The sequence below is a fragment of the Lynx rufus genome, unplaced genomic scaffold, assembly GCF_022079265.1.
Source record: "Lynx rufus isolate CCGP_SWC_20201006 ecotype Redwood Valley unplaced genomic scaffold, mLynRuf1.p SCAF_12, whole genome shotgun sequence".
Taxonomy (NCBI): domain Eukaryota; kingdom Metazoa; phylum Chordata; class Mammalia; order Carnivora; family Felidae; genus Lynx; species Lynx rufus.
The window spans coordinates 55,862,551-55,884,632 of NW_025814826.1; the positions used below are offsets into that span (position 1 = coordinate 55,862,551).

Here is a 22,082-nt window from a genome sequence, read left to right on the forward strand (position 1 = left end):
GTGAACTGAGCTGAAGTCAGATGCTCCACCGACTAAGCCACCCAGGCGCCCCAATAGACTATTTTTTTTTCAACGTTTATTTATTTTTGGGACAGAGAGAGACAGAGCATGAACGGGGGAGGGGCAGAGAGAGAGGGAGACACAGAATCGGAAACAGGCTCCAGGCTCCGAGCCATCAGCCCAGAGCCTGACGCGGGGCTCGAACTCACAGACCGCGAGATCGTGACCTGGCTGAAGTCGGACGCTTAACCGACTGCGCCACCCAGGCGCCCCCCAATAGACTATTTTTGAGAGAAATTTTAGGTTTATAAAAAATCGAGTAGAAAGTAGAGCGTTCCTATATACCAGCCCCCTGCCCCCACCATATTGTTAACATCTTGCGTTCACGTGGTACATTCGCTACAACTTATGACCCAATGTTAATACATTATGATGAATGAAAGGCCATACTTTATATTCAGGGTCCACTCTTTCCGTTGCATGGTTCTGTGGATTTTTGACCAGTGCAAAATGTCACGTACCCACCATGACATTGTCGTGCAGAAGAGTTGTGCCATCTTAAAAATCCTCTGTGCTCCACCTGTCCGTCTGTCCCTCCTTCCTCCCAAACCCCTGGCAGCCTCACTGATCTTTAGCTGCCTCCGTAGTTTGGCCTTTTCCAGAATATCATACGGTTTCACTCATACAGTATGTAGCCTTTTCTGTTAGGCGTTTTTCACTCAGTAAATATGCATTTAAGTCCCCTCCATGTCTTTATGTGGCTTGATGCTTCATTTCTTTTTAGTGCTGAATAATTTCCTTTGTCTGGATGTAGCACAGTTTTTGTATCTATTTACCTCCTAAAGGGCACCTTGGTTGCTTCCAAGTTTTAGCAATTAGAAGTGAAGCTGGTATACACATTTGTGTGCAGGTTTCTTCGTTCTTCTTCTTCTTTTTTTTTTTTTTCAACGTTTATTTATTTTTGGGACAGAGAGAGACAGAGCATGAACGGGGGAGGGGCAGAGAGAGAGGGAGACACAGAATCGGAAACAGGCTCCAGGCTCTGAGCCATCAGCCCAGAGCCTGACGCGGGGCTCGAACTCACGGACTGCGAGATCGTGACCTGGCTGAAGTCGGACGCTTAACCGACTGCGCCACCCAGGCGCCCCTCTTTCTTCTTTTTTCAATTTTATTTTAACGTTATTTATTTATTAAAGAGAGGCAGGGCAGAGAGAGAGAGGGAGACACAGAATCTGAAACAGGCTCCAGGCTCTGAGCTGTCAGCACAGAGCCCGACGCGGGGCTTGAACTCGGGAATGGGGAGATCATGACGTAGGCCGAAGTCAGACACCTAACCAACTGAGCCACCCAGGTGTCCTGTTGTGTGCAGGATTTTGAGAGGGCATAAGTTTCAACTCATTTGGGTAGATCCCAGGAACATGATCGCTGCATCCCATGGTAAGACTATTGTTGCCTTGTAAGAAATTGCCAAAGCTTTATTTTTTCACATTTATTCAGTACTTTTAGTAGTTATAATGCCACTAACACAGTTAATCCTCTAAATAGCCCCTGGTTTGGGAGTTATTAGCTTCTCCTTCTGGTTAGCATCCTCCGGTTGTATTGCTGAAAGGAACTTTGAAGACCTCTGGACTTCTGCATGTCCTGAGAACAACTGTTGTGCTTTGTAGATGGTGGACCCGTATTTTGAGTGGCCAGGACCTGGATCACTAAATTCAAGCAAGGCAAACATCAGGGCTTTGAAACCATACTCAGTGTTACAGTGAACACCTTCTCCTTACTCTCAAGTCCACCCACTAGTCAGTACCACCACGTCAGCCAGGGATGCCCCAAGTGGTATTTCATTCGAGGACAAGCGCGTTGTGTCTACAGAGTCTCATGGCATTAAGATAGCAACAGCAATAATAAGGGACAACACGGATAACAGCCAGGAATTATCGATGGCTTAGTGTTGTCAGGTTCTTTACATACATTCATTCATTTACCCTCATAGCCACCCTCTGGTGAGGTACCATTGCTAACCACAATGGCGGCTTCTTAGAGATAAGAAGTTCGAGGCTTAGGGAGGCTGGCTAAGTTTCCCAAGCTTCCACAACTATTAGTGATAAAGCCAAATGTGTGCCCATCCGTTCTTGACTCCACTCAACAACATACTACACCATAGTTAAGAGCTGGTGACTTAGTCTGCCGGATCGAGGTTAATATTCTGGGTCTACCATTTCACTAGTCACGTAGTCTTGACTTTGCGACTTTGAGCTGCCATGTGCCCATGTGGAAGGGGGAGAGGAAAACCCACTGTGGCAAATGGTATGCGTTTTCTCCTCAATAGCCATTGCCTCCCCACCGCATAGAACTGTGATATGTGGAGGTGGTATGGAAGAGGGCCCGGGCCTCAGGGAAGATGGTTTCCAATCCCAGCTGGATGAGATGAATCAAAATTGGTATAAACCAGATATAGAAATGGCGGGCAAGTCTAATTTCGTGAGAGGAAATGTGCTAGGGAGTGGGCAACTTTCCAACTAAAAAGACAAAGTGTCCCACAAAGGAGGCTCATTCTTATCTTTTTCTCCTGCCTGGATCTAGGGTAAGATACCTGGAGGTGTAGCAGCCATCTTGCAAGCATGAGGAGACAAGTCAACAGAATGAAATGCCAGAGCAGATAAGACAGAAAAAGCCTGGATCTTTGATAGCACGGTTGAGCTGTTCCACCAGCCCAAGACAGGAGTCTACATCCAGACTTTCTGTTATTGAAACAATGGCCGCTTCTTTACGTCACTCCAAGTTGTCTTTCATCTGCAGCGGAAAACGTTTCGAATGGATACACAGACTTCCGCCAAAGCACAGCCAGTGTTGGGCTGTGTTGGGCTAGTACGGTGGTTAAGAGCCCAAATTCCAGAGCCAGAAGTCCCAGGTTCCAATCTCGGCTCCACTGTTACTAGGTATAGGGCCTGGGCAAGTCATTTAGCTCTTCTGTGACTCACTGGCCTCGTCTGCAAAATGCTCGGCAAAGGTGTGGTGAGTATTGAATGAAGGATGATGGTCGTTCTTAACCTCATGTAACTAAATATTTTATACAATGATTAGAACACTGCCTGACCCATAGTGTCTATGTACCTGTTTATCCAAAAGAAAAAAGAAAGGAAGAGAAGAGGAAAAAAAAAAGAGAAAAGAAAAGAAAGGAAACCATTATTATAGGCCTGGGTTTGGATGTTGATCTAATCATCTGGCCACTTGTGTTGAAACAGACTCTTGACCCTTTCACCACTGAGTCTCATGGAGCATGAAACTCCCCCTAAAGTCTGTCTCAAAGCAGCCCCAGCGGTGGTTTCTTTTTGACAGAAAAGGCCCCTTAGAGAACTGACTTGTGCAGGAGGAGAGGCTGTGGCCACAAAGTCGTGTCATGAAGTGAATGACCAAAATACCCAAACTTGCCCATGCAAATGGGTGTGATCTCCCCGACAGCCCTTTTAGAAGTCTCTAGACTTTCTCGAACTCCTTTTTGAAAGGGTCTTTCCAGCCAGTGGCTTATTCTTGTGAACCTCATATCTTTCTTGCAGGGGCAGGGCAGGCGAGGTGGGAAGGAAGGGGCGATGCCTGCTTTCCAGGCCCTTCCTTCTCTGCCACGAGGATGAGACAGACCCCTGCCTGGCGTGTGAGGGAGCTGGCTTGCCCTGGGTCTCTCCCACTTTCCACCACACACATTGCCACCCTCTGTAGAGATCAGGGTTGAATTTGGGCAAGGGTTCAACGTTTGTTGGAAACATCTTTTGTGAGGTTAAAAAATCAACTGGTAGATGTGTCCATTAGCAAATCCGGTGATATCTTCCTTCAAAATGTGTGTCCATTTCACCCCTTCTCATCCCCTCTTCCAGTGACTTTACAGACCAGACTGCCTCCCCCTTCTGCCTGGACCACTGCAGTAGCCTGCCTCCAAACGGGCCTGGCTTCTACCCTCCCCTCCCTCCTCTCTCAGCAGCCAGGGAGATCTTTTCAAAATGTAACCCAAATCCTGGGACTCACCTGCTCAAAACCCTTCAGTGGAGTCCCACCCCACCTAGAATAAAATCCAGAATTCCTCTTGTGCCCTATACGGCCCTCCCTGTGTGGACCCTAGGCCCTCGCTTTCTTCCTTTTCTCCTTGCTCACTCCGCTCTCCGCACTGGTCTTATTGCTATAGACCAAACATATCTAAGCACAGGCTGGCTTCAGGGCCTTAGCACGGAATGGTCCCCTTTTCCGGAACATTCTTTCCCCTGGATACCTGGCTCATTTCCTCACTGCATTCAGATCTCCATTCAGATGTCAACTCCCAGAGAGACCGTCTCTGACCATCCTCCCCCACTACAGTATCCCCCAGGCCCCACTTGCTGTCATTCTTCATAGTTCTCATGTCTTGCTGACATTATTACAGATTTGGTGACTTTTTGCATCTCCCAGCAGAATACAAGCCCTGTGAGGAAAGTATGTTGTTTTGTTCATTCAGATATTCCCAGACCCCAGAATATTCTGCAGCTGGTGCTCAGTAAATATTAAACTAGGTAAGGCCTTTTGGGGGTGGAAACAAGTCATATCTGACAAAGTCCTAAGCCTGATGTCTCTTGTAAACTCGCGAAGCTGGCTCTGCACCTGCTCCTCGGAAAGCTACAGACAGGTTCCGAACAGCGGGAACAACACTGGGTCGGTGTTTAACGTCCCCGAGGGAACCCCCCTGGATGCGCAGGTGACTGGATGACTCCACCCGCGTTTGTCTTAACATCCTCTCCCTCGCATCTGGCTCCCGTTCCCTTCTTGTGCTTCTGGGCACCAGACAAGCAGCGTCACGTTTTGGTGTCTGTACCAGTCAGGCGACGGTTCTCATCTGTGATGGTTCGAAAGCAAAGGGGCCCCGTTTCTTGACATTCTCCCCATTGAAAGGCGGGATCTACGTCCTTTCCTGGAGTCCTGTGATGGCTCCAGGCAGCGGAGCCGCAAAGGCTCACGCAGCTCCCTCCAGATCTCCTTACTCGCTCCGCGGGAAGCACCGAGGCCGGGGTGCTGAAGAGTCCAAGTGCTGGTGCTCTGGCGTGTGGTCTCAGCTGAGCTCTCAGCCCCCAGCGCTGGCCGACAGCCACACAAACTGCCATTTTGGATGTTTAGACCTTTTGCACTTCCAGATGACCGACCGCAGCCCGGCTGACATCTGACTACAAGGGCAGGGGAAACCCCAAGTCACAACTGCCCAGCCCAGCCCTTCCCAAATTCCTGACCAGAAACTCATGAGCGGCCTAAAGCGATTGGTGTTTTCTGATGCCGAGTTGTGCGATAATTGGAACTCAGCAGAACCCCGCCCTCACTCTCTCCCCTCTGTACTAAGCACTATGAGCGAATGTTTCTTTAACACCCTGGTCGTCCGATTTCTCACATGTAAGTTAGGGGTGACCATCTACATTCATGTGGTGGTTGTAGAACAGAAGCAGGTTTTGTTGCAAACCTAGTCTGGTTCCCAGCACATGCTGTATTTCCTCAAATCTGAGATGCTACCAGTTGGACGACTCCCTGTTAATTTACGTGTCATTAACAGAGGAAGAAATGCCTTCAATTAAACGACTGAGCGCCACTTGTCGGATGCATCCATATTTGGGGAAGGTGAAATTTGAAAAGATGTGTGTCTGGGGATCTTTGGTTCCAAGAATCACACACGCCTAGGTAAGCCCAGGCACAGAATTAGATCCCCAAGTTTGAGTTTGGGCGGAATGAGAGGAAAGCTTGAAGCGAATGTGCCTTCTTTGGAAAGTCTCCACCCTGTCATTCTGCTTGACACGAGAAAACACAAAGACCAGTAGAGGTACCCTTGTGGTCCAGGCACAAACTGTCTTCCCCAGGCTGCTCTCAAATGGGAGAGTTCAAATGCTATCGGTCACAGTTATTCAGCAAAAACATATTTTGCACGAGGGATGAAGTCAGATCCCCAGTTTTGGCTGTAAGAGGACAAGCTGTTTGTTAGTGGAAGGCTCATCTCTAGTAATAGTAACAGACTGAGCCCCATTTATTTCTCTTCAGGTTTTGAGTCTTTTTTCTTTTCTTTTCTTTTTTTTTTTTTTTTTGGACATGAACTAGTAGTGCCTTGTGAGATGCCATCCAGTGAGCAAAAGGAGCCTGGGCAGGGGTCAGAATGATGGCAGAGGGGACTCAGACTACATCTAAGGGAGCAGACACATTAAGAAGCGTCAGCATGCTAGCAGGCTTGAGGCTTAGCCTTCACACGGAATGCCCCATTTGGCCAGTACAACCTTCATTTGCAAGGTGAGCCCCCTTCAGGACCAGAGAGGTTAAGTCTCTTGCTCAAAGTCACACGGCGTTAGTAGGTCAGCAATCCATCAGACACAGAGCTTGTGCTCTTAACCACATCGCTCTGCCGATCAGGGTGTTTCCAAGAATGCAGACGTGAGTTCACATGAGACTCCAGCCAGCCCAGTGCTCAGCACGGCTGTCTTTCCGGTCTCACTTAACAGAGAATTCCTTTTCTGTACCTTCTTTCTTTTGCCAATGTGAGTTTTCCACCGATCAGGTTCTTCTTACCTCCTCTTCTCCTTGGTGAAAACCAAAATGTCTTCCAAGGTCCAGCTGACATGAGGCATCTTAACCCTTGTTCCTACGGGGTGAGTCCGGCACCTTGCCCCTGGGGCAGTTTGGCTGGACCTCCTGGAGGTGCTGGTGGTGTTTCTGTGGGTCGCTCCTCTTAGACTGGAAGTTTCCTGAGGCTCTAGGGTTAGACCTGAGTCTGGATCCCCCCTCTACAGCTTACGACCTGGGTCCTTGGACAAGTTTCTTTGCTTTCCTGGGCTTTAATTTTTGTATCTGTGAAAGGTGATAACTTACTTCTCAAGGTTGTTCTGAACATGAAGTGCGTTTGCTTAGATCACACAATAAGGGCGCTAGACTGTCTGTTATTACATGTGAGGTTCTTGCTCAGTGTCTTTGTGCATCATCGCATCTCGTCCTCACAACCACCCTCTGAGGTAGGTTCTTTCACTCTCGTCCCCACTGTACAGATGAGGAAGCTGAGGTAAAACCACGTCCCCCTGGCCCCACAGCTAGAAGATGACAAAACCAGACTCGACTCTTGCCTCTGAAACCTGCTCTCTGGATGGGACCCCATTGGAAACCTTATGTGGACAGAGTTCTGAGGAGGTTTTGTCACCAACCAGCCCCTTGGGGTGTGCTTTAATTAAGGTCTCAATTTCCCACTCCTTCCTATCTAGGAGACCTTGATCCTGACTTATAGGAGAAGAATGCTCCAACCAGCTTTGTCTTGGCGAAATGTTTACATACTGCCCATTCCTGCCAATAACAGCTTCCCTCACCTTCTGGCTCTCTCGGGTGGTGGCTTATCAGCACCATAATTGCCCATTTATATAATGAGCTAAAATCATGGATCAGGTTATTGGCCTTCAAAAGCTCAAGCAAACCCCTAAGTGAAATTCAGATCCCACTTCATTCTCCAATCCAAGGATGTCATGGCCACTGTCATCATGTACCTTGAATGACTTGGCTGGTTGAGTTCCTTTCTGGTTGACTGTATTGCCAATCTCAGGCACCCCCTAAAATGCAGGCAAAAGAAAGCAGGCATTTCTGATATGTTGTTTTCATGTTTTCCTCAAGGAGTGTCAGTTAAAGTCCCTGAACAAAATGAACTTCATTTTGTTTGCCATAGAGTATTCTGAATGAATAGAGCGAGATCCGTCATCCAGGGGTCTGATGCTGGGCAGGCCCTTGAGAAGACTGGGCTCCTCAGAGGAGAAAGCGGGGCAGGGGTGGGTGGGTGCACTCCATTTGGCAGCAAGGCAGAGATCTTCCTGTTTGAAGATGGATCTGGAAAAAGCCGAGGGGCTCAGAGGGTGCTCCCAGGTTGAATCGCATTCCCAGCTCATTGTGCAGACCAGGCAGCCAGTGCCATGCTTGGGACGGCAGCCATGACGTTGGCCTCCCCTGTTCATGGCAGCACAGAGATTGAAACTGTGGTGGAGAAAGATATCAGGGCAGAAATTATTCACGACCTGTCCCGTGTCAAGCACTGGGAGAGTCTCCTCAAACATTTGGGGGATTTTCCTTGTATCGACTCATGCTGACTTCTGATTTATTCCCATTGTCCTCTCTGAGTGATGGGTGACTTCAGTCCGTTGAAATGTATAGAGACCTATTTTATGGCTGAGCATAGGGTCTGTCGTAGATAATGCTGTGTGTGCACTTGAGAGGATGTGTCCTCTACAGGTCTGGGTGGACTGCTCCATAGATGTTATTTGTGAAGGCCCGGGACTGTGCCCGGGAGTGGACGGTGTTCACTCTGCAATGCTCCCGGGGGAAGGGCAAGGGCATACGTGGAAAGAGCTGAGAAGGCACAGCCAGGCTCTGACCCTGGGAGGCAGACATGGTACCAGCTTGTTCTCCAAGTGGCCCGACTAAGAAGAAAAGGCTGAGAGCCCTAGAGGGACCTCTGAGGTCAGGAGAAGATGGCTAGGGATTTGCTCAAGGGCGGGGAATTAACCCATGGAAGGGAGCGGAGCAACCGTGCGCCCTTGCAACTCTCTCTCCCACGGCCTCTCTCTTCCCTGCACGCGTTCAGCAAACATCCGTCCGAGACTTGATCTTCATAGTTGCTGTGCTAGGCTGCGGGATAAAGGACTCAACATTGCCCCTGCCCTCCCAGAATCTGCAGGGTGCTAGGGATGCAGATAATTAACGGGCAACCTTGCCAAGCAGGGTGGGGGGCGTAGCTGGAAAAGTGCATACCTATCAGAGTATAGTCATTCCTGCCTACCTTCTCCCTCTCTCTTTCTCAGTGACACAGATTCGCAGATAAATGAGAATTTCCACAGGGAAGGTAAAAGATGAAGGAAACATGGTCCTATCTGTAAACCTATTTAGGAAATAATTTCACGAAGGGCAGGGAACTTGTGAGTTCAGAGAGCCTGGCATGCCAGGACCAAAGAGAGAGCTTTGAAACGTGTGTGTGTGTGTACATGCCCACACTGGACCCTTTTTTACAAACTGGAGAAGATCTGGGCGCCTTTGGAGAATAATGCTTTTTTTTTTTTAGTTTATTTTTATTTATTCTGATAGAGACAGAGACAGCATGACTGGGAGAGGGGCAGAGAGTGAGTGGGGAGAGAGGGAATCCCAAGCAGGCTGCACACTGCCAGTGCAGAGCCCAATGCGGGACTTGAACTCACTGATCATGAGTTCATGACCTGAGCTGAAGCCAGATTCCAGGCGCTCTAAGAATAAAGCTTTTAGAATACCTATGGTACAACACTCAGGATGACAAAGGAAAACAATGATGTTAAAATGCAGCTCCATGCAGGGACCTCCATCGCCCACGCCCCTTCCTGGGAGAGGGGGGCCTGGAGGTTTCTGGAGTAGCGGAGAGAGATTTTCAGGAAGAAAGAAAATTCTATCTACAGTTTGGTAATTCTGTATTTACGGAACTAGCCATCTCCAAGACTCAGATGGCTTTCCCCCCTTTTCCATTTCCCTTGTTGTCCCCCTGGATGGAGGAGGGTGGGAAGTTAAAGGCTGACTTTGATGGGAGGGAGGGAAGCCTGAGGCTGGGTGGTCAGAGAATGTGTTTCTTTGGTAGCCTTTGGGTAACTTGTTAGGATTTTCTACCCTATTTGAGAGTTTACTGAATAGAGAGGACACCCCGGGAGGGGAGGGTGACCCTGTATGGGAGCTGAAGAGAAGCCTGAGGTTCAGGGAGGACCCACGCTCTTCTCTGGCAGAGGCTGTGGGCCCCATGAGACCAGACACATTATGGAGGCAGCCGCTTTGCTTATACCCTGCACCCCCCATCCTTATTCCCACCCTAGGACCCGAGGCTCCACATTTTACCCATGAGACAACACTGAGCAGCGTTAATCCGAAATCACGCAGCTCCAGCTAGAAGTGGGGGAGCTGAGATCTGACTCCACGTTATCCCAGGCTCTGAGACCCTCGTTGCCACTGCACCATTTCCAGCTGCCTGCCGACAGCGTGGAGACCTTGGGTGCGGCTCCTGGAATCAGGTTGCCTGGGTTCCTATCCCAGCTCAACTGTCGAACGGCATGATGATCCAAGGTAAGTTCCTGACCCTGACATTCCCCATCTCTGAAATGGGATGGTTTTATCACCTTCCTCGGGGACTTTTGCTGATGACTTCAGAGATAATGCACTTAAAGCTTTGAGCACGCGAGCCTGACGTGTCCGTGCTCATGAGAGTTGGTTGCTGTGGTTATTATTAGCCCAGCAGGATAAGGAGCAAAGTTCGGGGGGCCCTGGTGTGCGGTCGCCCCTCTGTTTACTCCTCCGGCTGGCAGGCGGTCAGGGGTTTGTTTTTCTGGTACGAAGGTTGTCCTGGTGTTCCGGAGTGACCCGGCAGGGCTGAGATTATCATACAACCCCGCATGCCCGGCCAAGTTCGGCGCTCGCCTTGGCAGCCTGCACGGCCTGTGCCACTGTGGTCGAGGGAACCGCTCGTCTTCAGGCTGTTTCTCACTTTGGAGAAGCCTGACCTTCGCTCAGAGTGATCCTCTATTCCCACGTCACACAGTGGCCCGCTCACCCACTCCCTCCCAAAGCACGACATTTGTTACTCCCCAGGGAGGCAATAAGGTCGCGGCGCCTTCAAGACCCTTGTTTTGCCTTCATCTCTTCCTCTGCCCTCCTAACCCTGCCCCCCACTGGTGTTTCTCAGACACTGGAGGGGGGTGCCATGAGGACCGGGAGGCAGCGAAGAACAGGGCCCCTGGCCTCCAACAGCCAGGGCATCGCTGCTCCAAGCTTTAAGTTCCTTGTCGCCAGAACATAGCACGTGGTTTATGTGTACAAGCCTTTAAAAATAGATACAACCTTTCATCAGGTTGGGAGACTTGAATGGTTCAATAGGAAAACCCATGCGAACATATCACAAGCTCTCCTCTTGCTGAGCCCGTGCCTGCCTTCCAGCCTGGCGGTGGCCGCTACTGCTTCGGGCCTCGGGCCGCCCCCACCTCACCTGTCGGGGCTGCAGGGAGGGGCTCAGCGGCTCAGCCTTGCTCCCAGCCCCCAGGGGGCTGCAGACTGAGAGCCTCAGGCTCTGGCCATTCCTGAATTGTCACAGCAGAGCAGATGGCCCCCAGGAGTCCCCAGCACCCTGCAGCTCATCCCTTCTTCCGGGCAGGGGCCTCAGGCCTTCCTCTGGCCAACCCACCCCCTTCCCCAGGGGCTGTGGTGCCTTTTGCGCAGCTGGTAGGTCCCTTGCCCTCCACACAGCCTTCTATCTCCCCACTTTGGACCTTGTCCTTTCTGTTTCTTGCTGCCCAGGTGCCCATCTCTGATGGCTAAAATGCGGCTCGACCCAAAGGACCCCTCCCTGAGCTTCACCCGCTGGCCCCGCATCTGGAACAATTGTGCGTATTTTTCAACCTTAAAAATCCACTTTTCAGCCTTCTCGTTTTATGTATGTGACTTATTTGTTGCCACGCTCCATAAGGAAAGGTCTCACCCCCACCAGGCTCAGGCAGCTGGGAAAATGGAATGAATGTGAGCTTCTCTCTGCACCTCTGTTCTCCCATCTGTGAAATGCGAATGACCATTGTAAGTCGCCAGCCTTCTTAAGAGTTGTCATAAGGCTTAAAAGAGGCTCTTGACGTGAACATCTCCTACCTCATGGTCCTGAACATTTAAAAAGATCAGTGAATGAATGATTGATCGAATGATCGAATGAATGAATGAATGCCTTTATGGTTCTGTTTGCAATTGTCAAAAACAGATAGACTTTTGCTATCATCCGTACTGTCCTTAGGAATTCTGTACTTGTGGCTTGGAAACCTAGGTTCTGGGTTAGACTCCTGAGTCACCCACTTAAGGATGTGATCCAGGCATGAACTGAATCTTCCCACACTGCAGTGACATCATGTAGGACAGGGGTCAGTAAACTATGACCTGTGGGTGACCTCCAACCCACTGCTGCTTTTGTACAGCCCAGAAACTGAAAATGGTTGTTATGTTTTCAGATGTTGTTTACATTTAAAACTTTACATGTTTGCATGTACATTTGATTTAATTTATATATTTTTAACTTTTTTTTTTTTAATTTTTATTTATGAGAGACAGGGAAACAGCACGAGTTGGGGAGGGGCAGAGAGAGAGGGAGACACAGAATCCGAAGGGGGCTCTAGGCTCTGAGCTGTCAGCACAGAGCCCGATGTGGGGCTCGAACCCACAAACTGTGAGATGGTGACCTGAGCCAAAGTTGGACGCTTAACCGACTGAGCCACCCAGACGCCCCTCATTTTTACATTTGAAAAATAAAAACTCAAAAGAAGAATGCTATTTCCTAACACATGAGAACTATGGGAAATTCCGAGTATCTACAGATGGAATTTTATTGACAGCCCGCCATGCTCGTTCCTTGATGAACTGTCTCTATGGCGACAGGGGGTGCATACCTCGCTTGCACTCTCTAAGGCACAGTCGAGTAGGTGTGACAGACACCACATGGCCCACAACTCACAATTTTTTACTACCCAGCCCTTTGCAAAAAGACTGTGCCCAATCCCTGGTCTGTGAGACAGGAGCAATGGTGCATACCCACCTCTCTGTGCGGATGAAGTGTTCAATTCAAGTGCCTAGCACCAAGCGGAAACTCTAGAAAAGTCTGTCCCTCCTCTCTCTCCCTTTCCCATCTTCATTCCTTTCCACAGAGAGCTCTTTTATTTCAGGGTCCAAGCCACATAAAACCATAAAAAGAGGACGGCAGGCCGGCTCCCACCATGCCCTGTGCAGACGGGCCTTCAGACAGCAGGGCTGTGTTCGTCGGCTCTGTCCCCTGGCCCTCGGCCGCCCCGGCCAGGCCAGTCTGTGCGGCTGCTGAGGGTGGGGCCCCGTTAGAGCCCCCCCGTGTCCTCAGGGACGTCTGGGCCATCGTGTAGGGGTGCCCTAGGGAGCTGCCTCTCTTGCATTTATCAGAGGCTGGTGGTTTCCACCCCATCGTTTCTGTTTTGGGGCATTTCTGGAAGCTGGGCCAGTGCCCCACAATAGGTGCCCACAGCCACACGTTAGCTCAGCTCGGGAAGACTGCTCAGCAGATGAAGCCTCTGGGCTGGAATCCAGGGTCTTGGTCCCGAACTGCAGGATGGCACAGAGTCGTGGCCAGACCCGAGGTTTGGGATCTGGTCTGGCAGCCCAGCTCTGCTCCTCACAAGCTCTGGGATGTCCCCGCTGGGCTTCTTCCCTTCCTCTGGAAAGTTGGGGTGATGGTTTCTCCTGCGGAGGGGCATAGACAGGGTTTTCATCATGTAAGCAGGGTTTTGCCTTTTTCTGCACTGAAACCCTATGCCGAGAACAGCGGCTGGCCTGTGGTGAGCACACAGCAAACACCTGTTATTGAAAAGACATCCACTCAAAAGAGAGAAAGTATGTGGCGTGCCTGTCGCATCATCAGCTCGCATGAAATAGTCACACTGCTGTGTCTGCTCTGAACCAGGAATCAGCATGCTACAGCCCACAAGCCAAATCTGGCCCACTGCCTGATGTTGTAAATAAAGTTTTATTGGAACGCGGCCACACCCATTCACTTACCTGTTGTCCAGAGCTGATCTCCCGCAGCAGCGATGGAGCTCCATCGTTGTGAGAGAAACCTGTGGCCTTGCGAAAGCTAAACTACATCCCGTCTGGCTTTTTACAGCAAATCCTCGTGGCCCCTGCTCTGAACGTCGAGGCCACCCTGTCCGCCGGTGACCACGGATTTCATTTCCCCCTGATTGCAGTCGTGTGGGCAGTTACAAGTTGAAAACCAGCAGCCAGCTTCAAATACATTTTCTTCATGCCCTCTCTGAAGTACTTCGTTTTTCCTTTGACACCTTAATTCTGCCACGCTATTCCAGCATGCTGAGAATAGACTTCTCAATGCCCTGCGGCTCTCACGGGTAAGGTGGTGTTACTCTCATTTCTGGGTAAGAAGAAACTCAAGCCACCCGTCAATTGCTGGTGTATTCGTTAGGGATCGGCCACGTGTCCTGCAATGAGTCTAGGCCTCCTCACAGGAGGAGAGTCAAGATAAAATAAGGATAATGTGCTAGATGCAACTTACTACTTGGTTCCAAGGGATGAAGTGCTGGCCGGGAACCAAAGGAAGGTCACTGTGTCTGGGGCACAGAGTGCATAGGTTTTTCGTTGTTGTGAATGGAGGGACCTTGGACACCTTAGTTACCTTCACTTGGCGTCAATTTTCCAATCTGTAAAATGGCAACAATGATACTTCACCACATCAGGTTGTTCTGAAGACTAAATGAGCTCAAGTGCCTGAAACATAGTTACTACTCAGCTATTTTTATAATAAGTCCTTTATTTCTCAGTTTGGGAGAGAGATAGTCAACAGCTTTTTGCTACATGTTGCCGCTCCCTTAGATGGTCAGGGCCCACGGTCAGGAGCCTCTTACAACTTTGATGTTGGGGGTGGTGAGAACGATCTTCCTGGGCACCACGTACTAAGGGCTCCCTGTCCCCGGTGCCAGCTGAGCAAGGCGGGGTCATTGTCTAGTTACCATTTCATGGTCAGCAGATCTTTTTCGTCTTCCTTTCCCTCTACAAAGACAGAATAACAGGCTTCCAGGTCCCTACGCCCCAAGGAAGAGACTGACCAGGAACCCATGAAGGCTGGGTTCAATGAGATAAGTACATCCTTGCAACTAAAGGTGCAGGAAGTCAGCCAGGACTTCCAGGCGTGGAGCCTGGTCACTTCTGTCTTGTTCATGGCTTAGAACAGCGCCTGGAACATGGTAAACGGTTCATAAATGTTGGGGAGGATAAACAGTCCCCTCTTGTGAATGTCACACTGCCTGCTGTCCTCAGAGGCTCTGGCTTCCTGTGTCTCTTAGACTGTGATGCCATGATGCCAACAGGTGAGGTCCAAACTCAGAGTGAGAGCACACAGCAGCCCTGCCTGACCCTCCCCGTGCCCCGGTCCTACCACATTTCCTCTGCATCACCTGTCCAGGCTTCTCATCACTGAGTCTGCTGTTCCCCCTGTGCCCAGGGCTCTTCCCACCATTGCCCCTAGCCCAGCCCTGTAAGGTGCAGGAAACCAGCCAACAGGACCCTGGCCCCAGCCACATCTGGATCTCCAAGCTCAATCTCCGTCTATACCGGGGAATGTGAAATTACAGTCTGCAGGCCAGATCTGGTCAGTGGTCGGTTTTTGTAAGGACCTTGGACTGAGAATGGTGTTTACATTTCCAAAGGGTTGAAAATTTTAAAAAGAATGCACAACAGAGACTATATGGCTGACGAAGCCCAAAACACTGACTCTCTGGTCCTTCATGGAAAAGGCTTGCTGACTCCTGGCCCAGATAGTCCTCTGATACACTAGCCGGGAGGACGGACTGTGTGAACCAGGCCCCGTGTCAGGGCTTCAGGCTCGGAGTTATTTCTTGCCATTTACCAACCCTGAGGCAGGTGGGGTTCTCGTCCCTTGTAGAGATGGAGGAAACTGAGGCATAAGAGGTTAATTCACTTGCCTGAGAATCTAAATAAATGGCAGAGCCAGGATTCAAACCCAGACAGGCAGATTTTTAAAAAAAAAATTTTTTTTTAACGTTTATTTATTTTTGTGACAGACAGAGACAGAGCATGAACAGGGGAGGAGCAGAGAGAGAGGGAGACACAGAACTTGAAACAGGCTCCAGGCTCTGAGCTGTCAGCACAGAGCCCGACGCGGGGCTCGAACTCACCGACCGTGAGATCATGACCTGAGCCGAAGTCGGACGCTTAACCGACCAAGCCACCCAGGCGCAGACAGGCAGATTTTTAAATCATGGTGCCATTTTTCTTCTGGACACTGCCTAGCACAAGCTTTAGGACTCGCCCATACTCTGTCCCATTCCGGACCCCTTGTCGCGGAGATGAACTTCAGAAAACACCGCCCTCTGCCAGCATGAGTTTCTGTCTTCCTCTGACCCAGTGGAAGTGACCAGGTGTTTGGTACCCCTGCCTCCTCTCCCCTCCCGGCCACCCCCCAAGACAGTTCATCTCCTGTGGGGCTGACAAGGCTGTGCTGCCTCTGTCTGCCCCACGCAGTGGCCTGGAACCCTATTCTGTCCTGCTCTCTGAGTCCTGACGCTTTTCCATGAGCTGGGCCTGAAGTTGTTCCCACTGAGTCTCTCTTCCTGGGGCATCCCTGTGCCCTCTTGTCTCTGCTTCCTTCCACCCATCTTGTCCCTCCCGTGAGGAACTGGATCCATGGCCTCGGGTCAAGAGTGCACACGTGGGAGGTGCAGTTAACTCCTGGTACCGGGCCTGGACCCTTTGTAGCCCAAGGACTGCGGCTGAGATCCTCCCCTCCTGGGAGAAAGGGGAGAAGCTCCAGGGTTCAGAGTAACATGGAGGACAGCCCAGAGGTGGTGTTGCAACCCAGGGGAAACATTGCACTTCAGGGCTGTGCAGGTGGAGTGGTGCCTTGCGATCAACAGTCTAAGCGCAGGGGCACAAGAGGGGTAAGAATGGAAAGACAGCTGCCAAGAGGAACAGAGAGCTTCTCAAATCACCCCCAGCCGGTCTCCTCCCCACAGCACCAGCCCGGCTTTGACAAAACCCGCCCTTCCGGTAGTAGTCCCTCCACCTTGGCTGGAAATCACTGTGTGCAGAGTGAAGACAGAGGCCATCTTCTAGTGTGACCGTGGACAGGTTACTTAGCGCTCTGTACCTTACATTCCTCTTTTTTTCAGATGGTGATGGTGGTAAGTACGTGGTAGGGGTCTTATTCATAGATCACATGCTCCTGGCACTTAGTAGGTGCTGAGTGTGAGAATGACTCCCCCGGGGGATGCTGAATTGTGAGCTCTTCCCAGGTCATCCTGGGAAGGATGCTCTCAAGAACGCTCTGCAATTGAGGATGTACGGGAGGCCCCTAGGTCAAGGCTGACAGGAGAGGCCTCTCAAGGGCCCGACCAACATGCTGTGTTTCTCCTTCTGAGGCTGAAGAGGCAGACTCTCTCCAGACTGGAGAGTCTCGCCAGCGTCTCAGACTTCTGATTCCCCTGGCTTCGTATCCACCTTTCTGTGGTCTTCTCCATCCTTGTTAATGACAACACCAACTCTTCAGTCGCTCAGCCTTGGAGTCAGTTAACCTTGGTCTCCCCATCACTCACCTGTCCTATCCAGACCATCAGCAAACCATACCCAGAATATCATGCCCTCTCACCACCCCAAAGCCCCTACCTGGGTCCCAGCCGCCGTCATTTCTTGCCTGCATTAGTACGACAGCCCTTGACGGGTCTCTGCGTCTGCCCTTTGCCCCTCTACAATCTGTTCTCACAGCAACAGCCAGAGTCACCCTTGGAAATCAAGCCGGGGCACATGACCTTTCTGCTCCAAACCCCCCCCCCCCCCCGCAGGCTTCCCATCCTGTCCAGAGTAAAAGCCACGGGCCTTGCAATGGTCTGGGAGGCCCATGTGAACCAGCCCCGCTACCCTGACCATGCCCTCGTTCCTTCTGTCCTCTTCATCCCACCTGCCATCCTGCCCCTGCCCTCTCGCAGACACTTGAGCTCCGCTCAACAGCTTTTGCTCTTGCTGGACTCCCTCATCACCGCTCACTCCCTTAGCTCTTCCGGGCCTTTGTTCTGGCCTTCCACCTCAGCCAGGCCTCCCCTGGCCACTATTTCACATTCACCGTCGTACCGCCCCCCCCCCCCCACCACCACCACCACTCTGCAAGTCTCATTCTTCTCTTTCCTGCCTTTATTTTTCTCCGTTGTTCTTGGCACCTCGTACCGTGCCTCACGATTGTGTGAGTTGATCCATTAGTGCCCCTTATCTCGCTGGAGATTCAATTCCAGGGGGGCAGGGATTTCTGTCTTAGCCCCCGCTGAGAACCCCACCTGTGACATGGTAGCACTCTGTAAATATTTGTGGAATGAATGAATGACCTTAGACCAAAGACAGCCGGCACAGAAAATAAACCTCTATTTCAAGCAAAAGCCCTTTGGTTTTATATATATATACATATATATGTATATATATATGTATATATGTATATATATATACACACACATACATATATATATGTAAATATATGTGTTTTATATATTTATATATGGCTGAAAGTTTCAAGCATGTATATCATATATAGACATAGCATGTATATCAAGATATATATAAAAAGTTCATGTGTGTATATATATCTCTCAAAGACCAAAATATATTTTATATATATAACCGAGGTGCCATGTTTTTTGCAAAGGAGGACACTTTCTGGCTTCCCTGGCCGCCTGCCAAGATGCACTCAAGCCGTGATGTACAGTCAACGGGGCACTTTTCGCCTCTGGTTTTCCAGAGTGAGAGCACATCATTGCCAGGAAGTTTCTGCCTCACTCTTCGTTCCCCAGGGTGGCCTGCCAGTCACCGGCGCGGTACCTCAGACAATGGAGATGCAGGGGCCGTGATTCCCTGCCTGTACGTCAAGGTCTTCGACGCCCACTTGTGCATGAGCTGGAAGAGGCGTGCCCGTCTCAGAGCGTGAAGAGCTGGCGAAGTCCCCACGGTTTCTCTCCGTCTCCTGGACCCACTTTCCCCTCTTCACAGTGGCTTCTTTGTGTCCCCCAAGGGGCCATCTCCTGCCCCTCCAGCTCATCTCCAGCTCGTGGCTTTGCCGACTCCTCACCTACCTGTGCTGTTTTCTGTACTGCATAGAACTGGGTCCTCCAGGAAGACATATTGGAGTCCTGACCCACAGCAACTGTGAGTGTGACCTTATTTGGAAATAGGGTCTGTGCGGACATAATCCAGTTTAGATGAAGTCATTCTGGATCAAGATGGCCTCCAATCCAGCCATGGTGTCTTTGTAAGAGAGATGGACAGACGGGGAGAAGGCCGTGTGAAGGCAGGGGCAGACATGGGTGGGGACGCTTCTGCAAGCCATGTGGTGTGTAAGGTTGCTGGCCCACCACAAAGGCTAGAGGAGGCCAGGAAGGACCTTGCCTTTCAGGTGTCAGAGGGAGCATGGCCCCATGGACACCTCGATTCAAGACCTTCATCCTCCGGAACTGCGACAGAATAAAGTTCTATGGTTTTAAGCCTCCCAGTCTGTGGAGCTTTGGCCACCCCAGGAGACCCACACACTCCCCTCCACCCTTCAGTCTCCTCCTCAGTGTCACCTCTTTGTTGAGTTACCCACCCGGGGCACATTTTACCATTCTTCCACCAGGTGCTTATTACCGTGTGTGATTCTGTTTTGCAAGCTTCCCCTGGTGCTCATAAGCCCTCTGCCGTGTCCATATTGCTCACCGCGTGTCCTCAGTCTCTAACACAGCATCTGCACACAACTGGGTGGGCAATAAAGTATTTGTAGGACGCATGCATTGCAGTCCAGGGGAATCTTCCGGACTTACAGAATTAGTTCGTGTCATAGAATCTCCAGTCAGAAGATGACCCTGGGTACTTCCCCTAGAAATCCTCAAAGTGCAATTATTCAAATCGAGTTGTTCAACCCAAGTCAGTTGCAGTAAAACAAGAGAGACTTGAGAGTCGGTGAGTACTTTCCCAGCCAGGGTCTGTTCTCACTGCTTAGCCTGAATGTGTTTTCCTGCCAAGAATCAAAAATGAGTTTTACCAGGGGGTTAGCAACACCTTAAATAGAAGAAACACCTCCAAAAATACAAGTTCTTTCGCACTTACCCTCCTCCTCAACCTCCCTCCCAGCCGCCCATCACGGGGACCTCCCAGTCTTGTCTCCGAGCCCTATTTCGGACCTCTCCAAATCCTGTGGTATTTTCCCTTCTTGGGCTTTAGATGGAGATGTCCGGTAGGTGCTTTTAGGTGGTTCTAGAATTGACATCTCTTCCGAGACTTGTCTGGCCCATGAACTTGGAGGTTTGGCCTCTAGTGAATTCAGAATGGCCTTTATTGAGCACCTACAATGTGCCGGCTGTGCACAGCAGGGAAGTTTTACAGTCTGTAGCCTCCTTTCCTTTCCATGTAATCTGTTCCAGAAATCTATGTTTGCCATGAAGTGATCTCACTTCAGAGCTATTTTACTGATGAGGTAACTGAAACTCAGAAAGGTTAAGTAATTTGCCTAAGATCACACAGTCAGTAAGTGGTAGAGCCCTTTGCAAACCTGGGTCTGACTTCCGAGCTAGTGGGGTTTGTGTTTTTTCCTCTAAATTTACAAACGATAAAAGCGACCCTAGTCAGAAATTGCGTTATTGATAGCAAGGAGTTTTATTTTATAAGGATTCGGCTGTGCCTGGGACTGTGGTATCAAGGGTCATCCAGGAGCCTGTTGGGGGGGGGGGTTTATGGACCTGGGACCCTTGATAGGCGCTCAGGACACTCCATTGACCTTCCAAGCACTCTGGCTGGGGGGGTCATCTGCTCCCAGCACTCTACTTCCTGATTCTGGGCATTAGACTGGCCATTTCTCTCCTCCAGCCTCGGTTTCCCCAAGCATAAAATTAAAACTCAGATTCAGTGATCTTTGAGCAGCTGTCCTGCCCTGATAACCTAGGACGTTAGCACCCTGGGGCTGCAGCCACCATTCTCCCATGCCCCTCCAAATCAAACCTTCCACTTATTCCTGGAGCCCATGGTCTAGTCATCCATGCAGGTCCCTGCTGTCAGAGGCCCCCCTTCCCCATCTCTCCCCACTCCCGCAGTTCACATCCTCTTCTTTCCTGGAGCCAGTCCTGCTGGGACAGGTTTCTTCACCTCCCTGTTCTCCTCTAAAACCTACCTCATTGGCTCATTGTGAGAATGACCCAAAACGAAGCCAGAACCAGCATCCACGGCTTTCTAGGGGCCGAGCTGTGTGGCGTTGGCCCAGAGGCAGACTCTGGAGCTCGGCAGATGTGCTCAAATCTTGGCCATGACACTTACCCCTTTACCAGCTGTGTGGGTATGCGCAAGTTGCTTTACTTCTCTGTGCCTTAATTTTGTTGTTTTTTTTTAAGCTTATTTATTTATTTTGAGAGAGAGCAAGAGCGAGCGAGCTTGGGGAGGGTCAGAGAGAGAGGGAGACAGAGAGAGAGAGAGAGGGAATCCCAAGCAGGCTTTGTACTGTCAGCACAGAGCCCACTGCAGGACTTGAACTCACAAGCTCTGGGATCATGATCTGACCCAAAATTAAGAGTCGGACGCTTAACTGACTGAGCCACCCAGGCGCCCTCAGGTTTTTCTTTTGTAAAGTGCAAACCCATCTACTGGCTTGTTATGAGGGTTGAAAGCGTTCATATTTGTAAAGCACACGAAATAGTGGGGGGCACATGGCGAGTGTTACCTCAGAGTTGGCCGTTGTTATTAGGTCATCTGATTCTCAAATGAGCCTGATGTAGGAGTGCTCTTCCTATCCTCATTTTATAAACGGGGAAGGTGAGTAACTTTGCAAAGGCCCTGACCCCATGTTGGCTAGCAGGGTCATAGCCTTCAGCTATTCTGACTGGCAGAAATGGGGGGGGGGCGGGTAGTTTCTCCGAGTGAGTTGAATGGTCTGCCATAGCCATCTTGAAATCCTGAATGGTTGTATCTGAATTCGTGCTTGGGACGTAAAGTCCTGCCTCCTGTCACCTTCTTGCCTCCTCGGATGGGTTCCTGGCTGTCCCCTCCCTTCCCTTGCCACCTCTGGCACCTACCCTCTGCTCCTGCTGGGGACTGGGGTCCAGGCATGCGAAGGGGCAGGTGGCGGGACAGGGCTGTGGGCATCTGTGAGGGGCTGCACGCACCCCAAAAGCATTCCCGAACTTGACATTAAACAGCAAACAGGAGCGCCTGGGGGACTCAGTTTGTTGAGCGTCCGACTCTTGATTTCGGCTCAGGTCATGTTCTCATGGTTCATGAGTTTGAGCCCAGCATCGGGCTCTGTGCTGACAGTGCGGAGCCTGCTTGGGGTTCTCTCTCTGCCCCTACCCGGCTTGCGTGCTCCCTCTCTCAGGATAAATAAAATGAAATGAAATGAAATGAAATAAAATAAAATAAAAGATTTTAAATAGCAAACAAACAGTTCACAACAGATCAGGACAGAGATTGCAGAATAAAGTAAAAAGCTTTGCTTCTTCCAGTTGGAACAAGAGACCCTGCGTTTTCACTTGGCACTGGAT

At 50.4% G+C, this 22,082-nt stretch overlaps 1 long non-coding RNA gene across 1 annotated transcript in view; it reads left to right on the top strand.

Annotated features, from left to right (window-relative positions):
* LOC124507806 (uncharacterized) overlaps nt 1–22,082 on the top strand; it is a 277,191-nt gene that overhangs the window by 243,291 nt on the left and 11,818 nt on the right. The window contains exons 8-12 of the long non-coding RNA XR_006961129.1: nt 2,581–3,012; nt 9,843–10,089; nt 11,314–11,399; nt 13,679–13,919; nt 18,233–19,518. This is a non-coding gene — a long non-coding RNA (uncharacterized LOC124507806). The remainder of the gene's footprint in view (nt 1–2,580; nt 3,013–9,842; nt 10,090–11,313; nt 11,400–13,678; nt 13,920–18,232; nt 19,519–22,082) is intronic.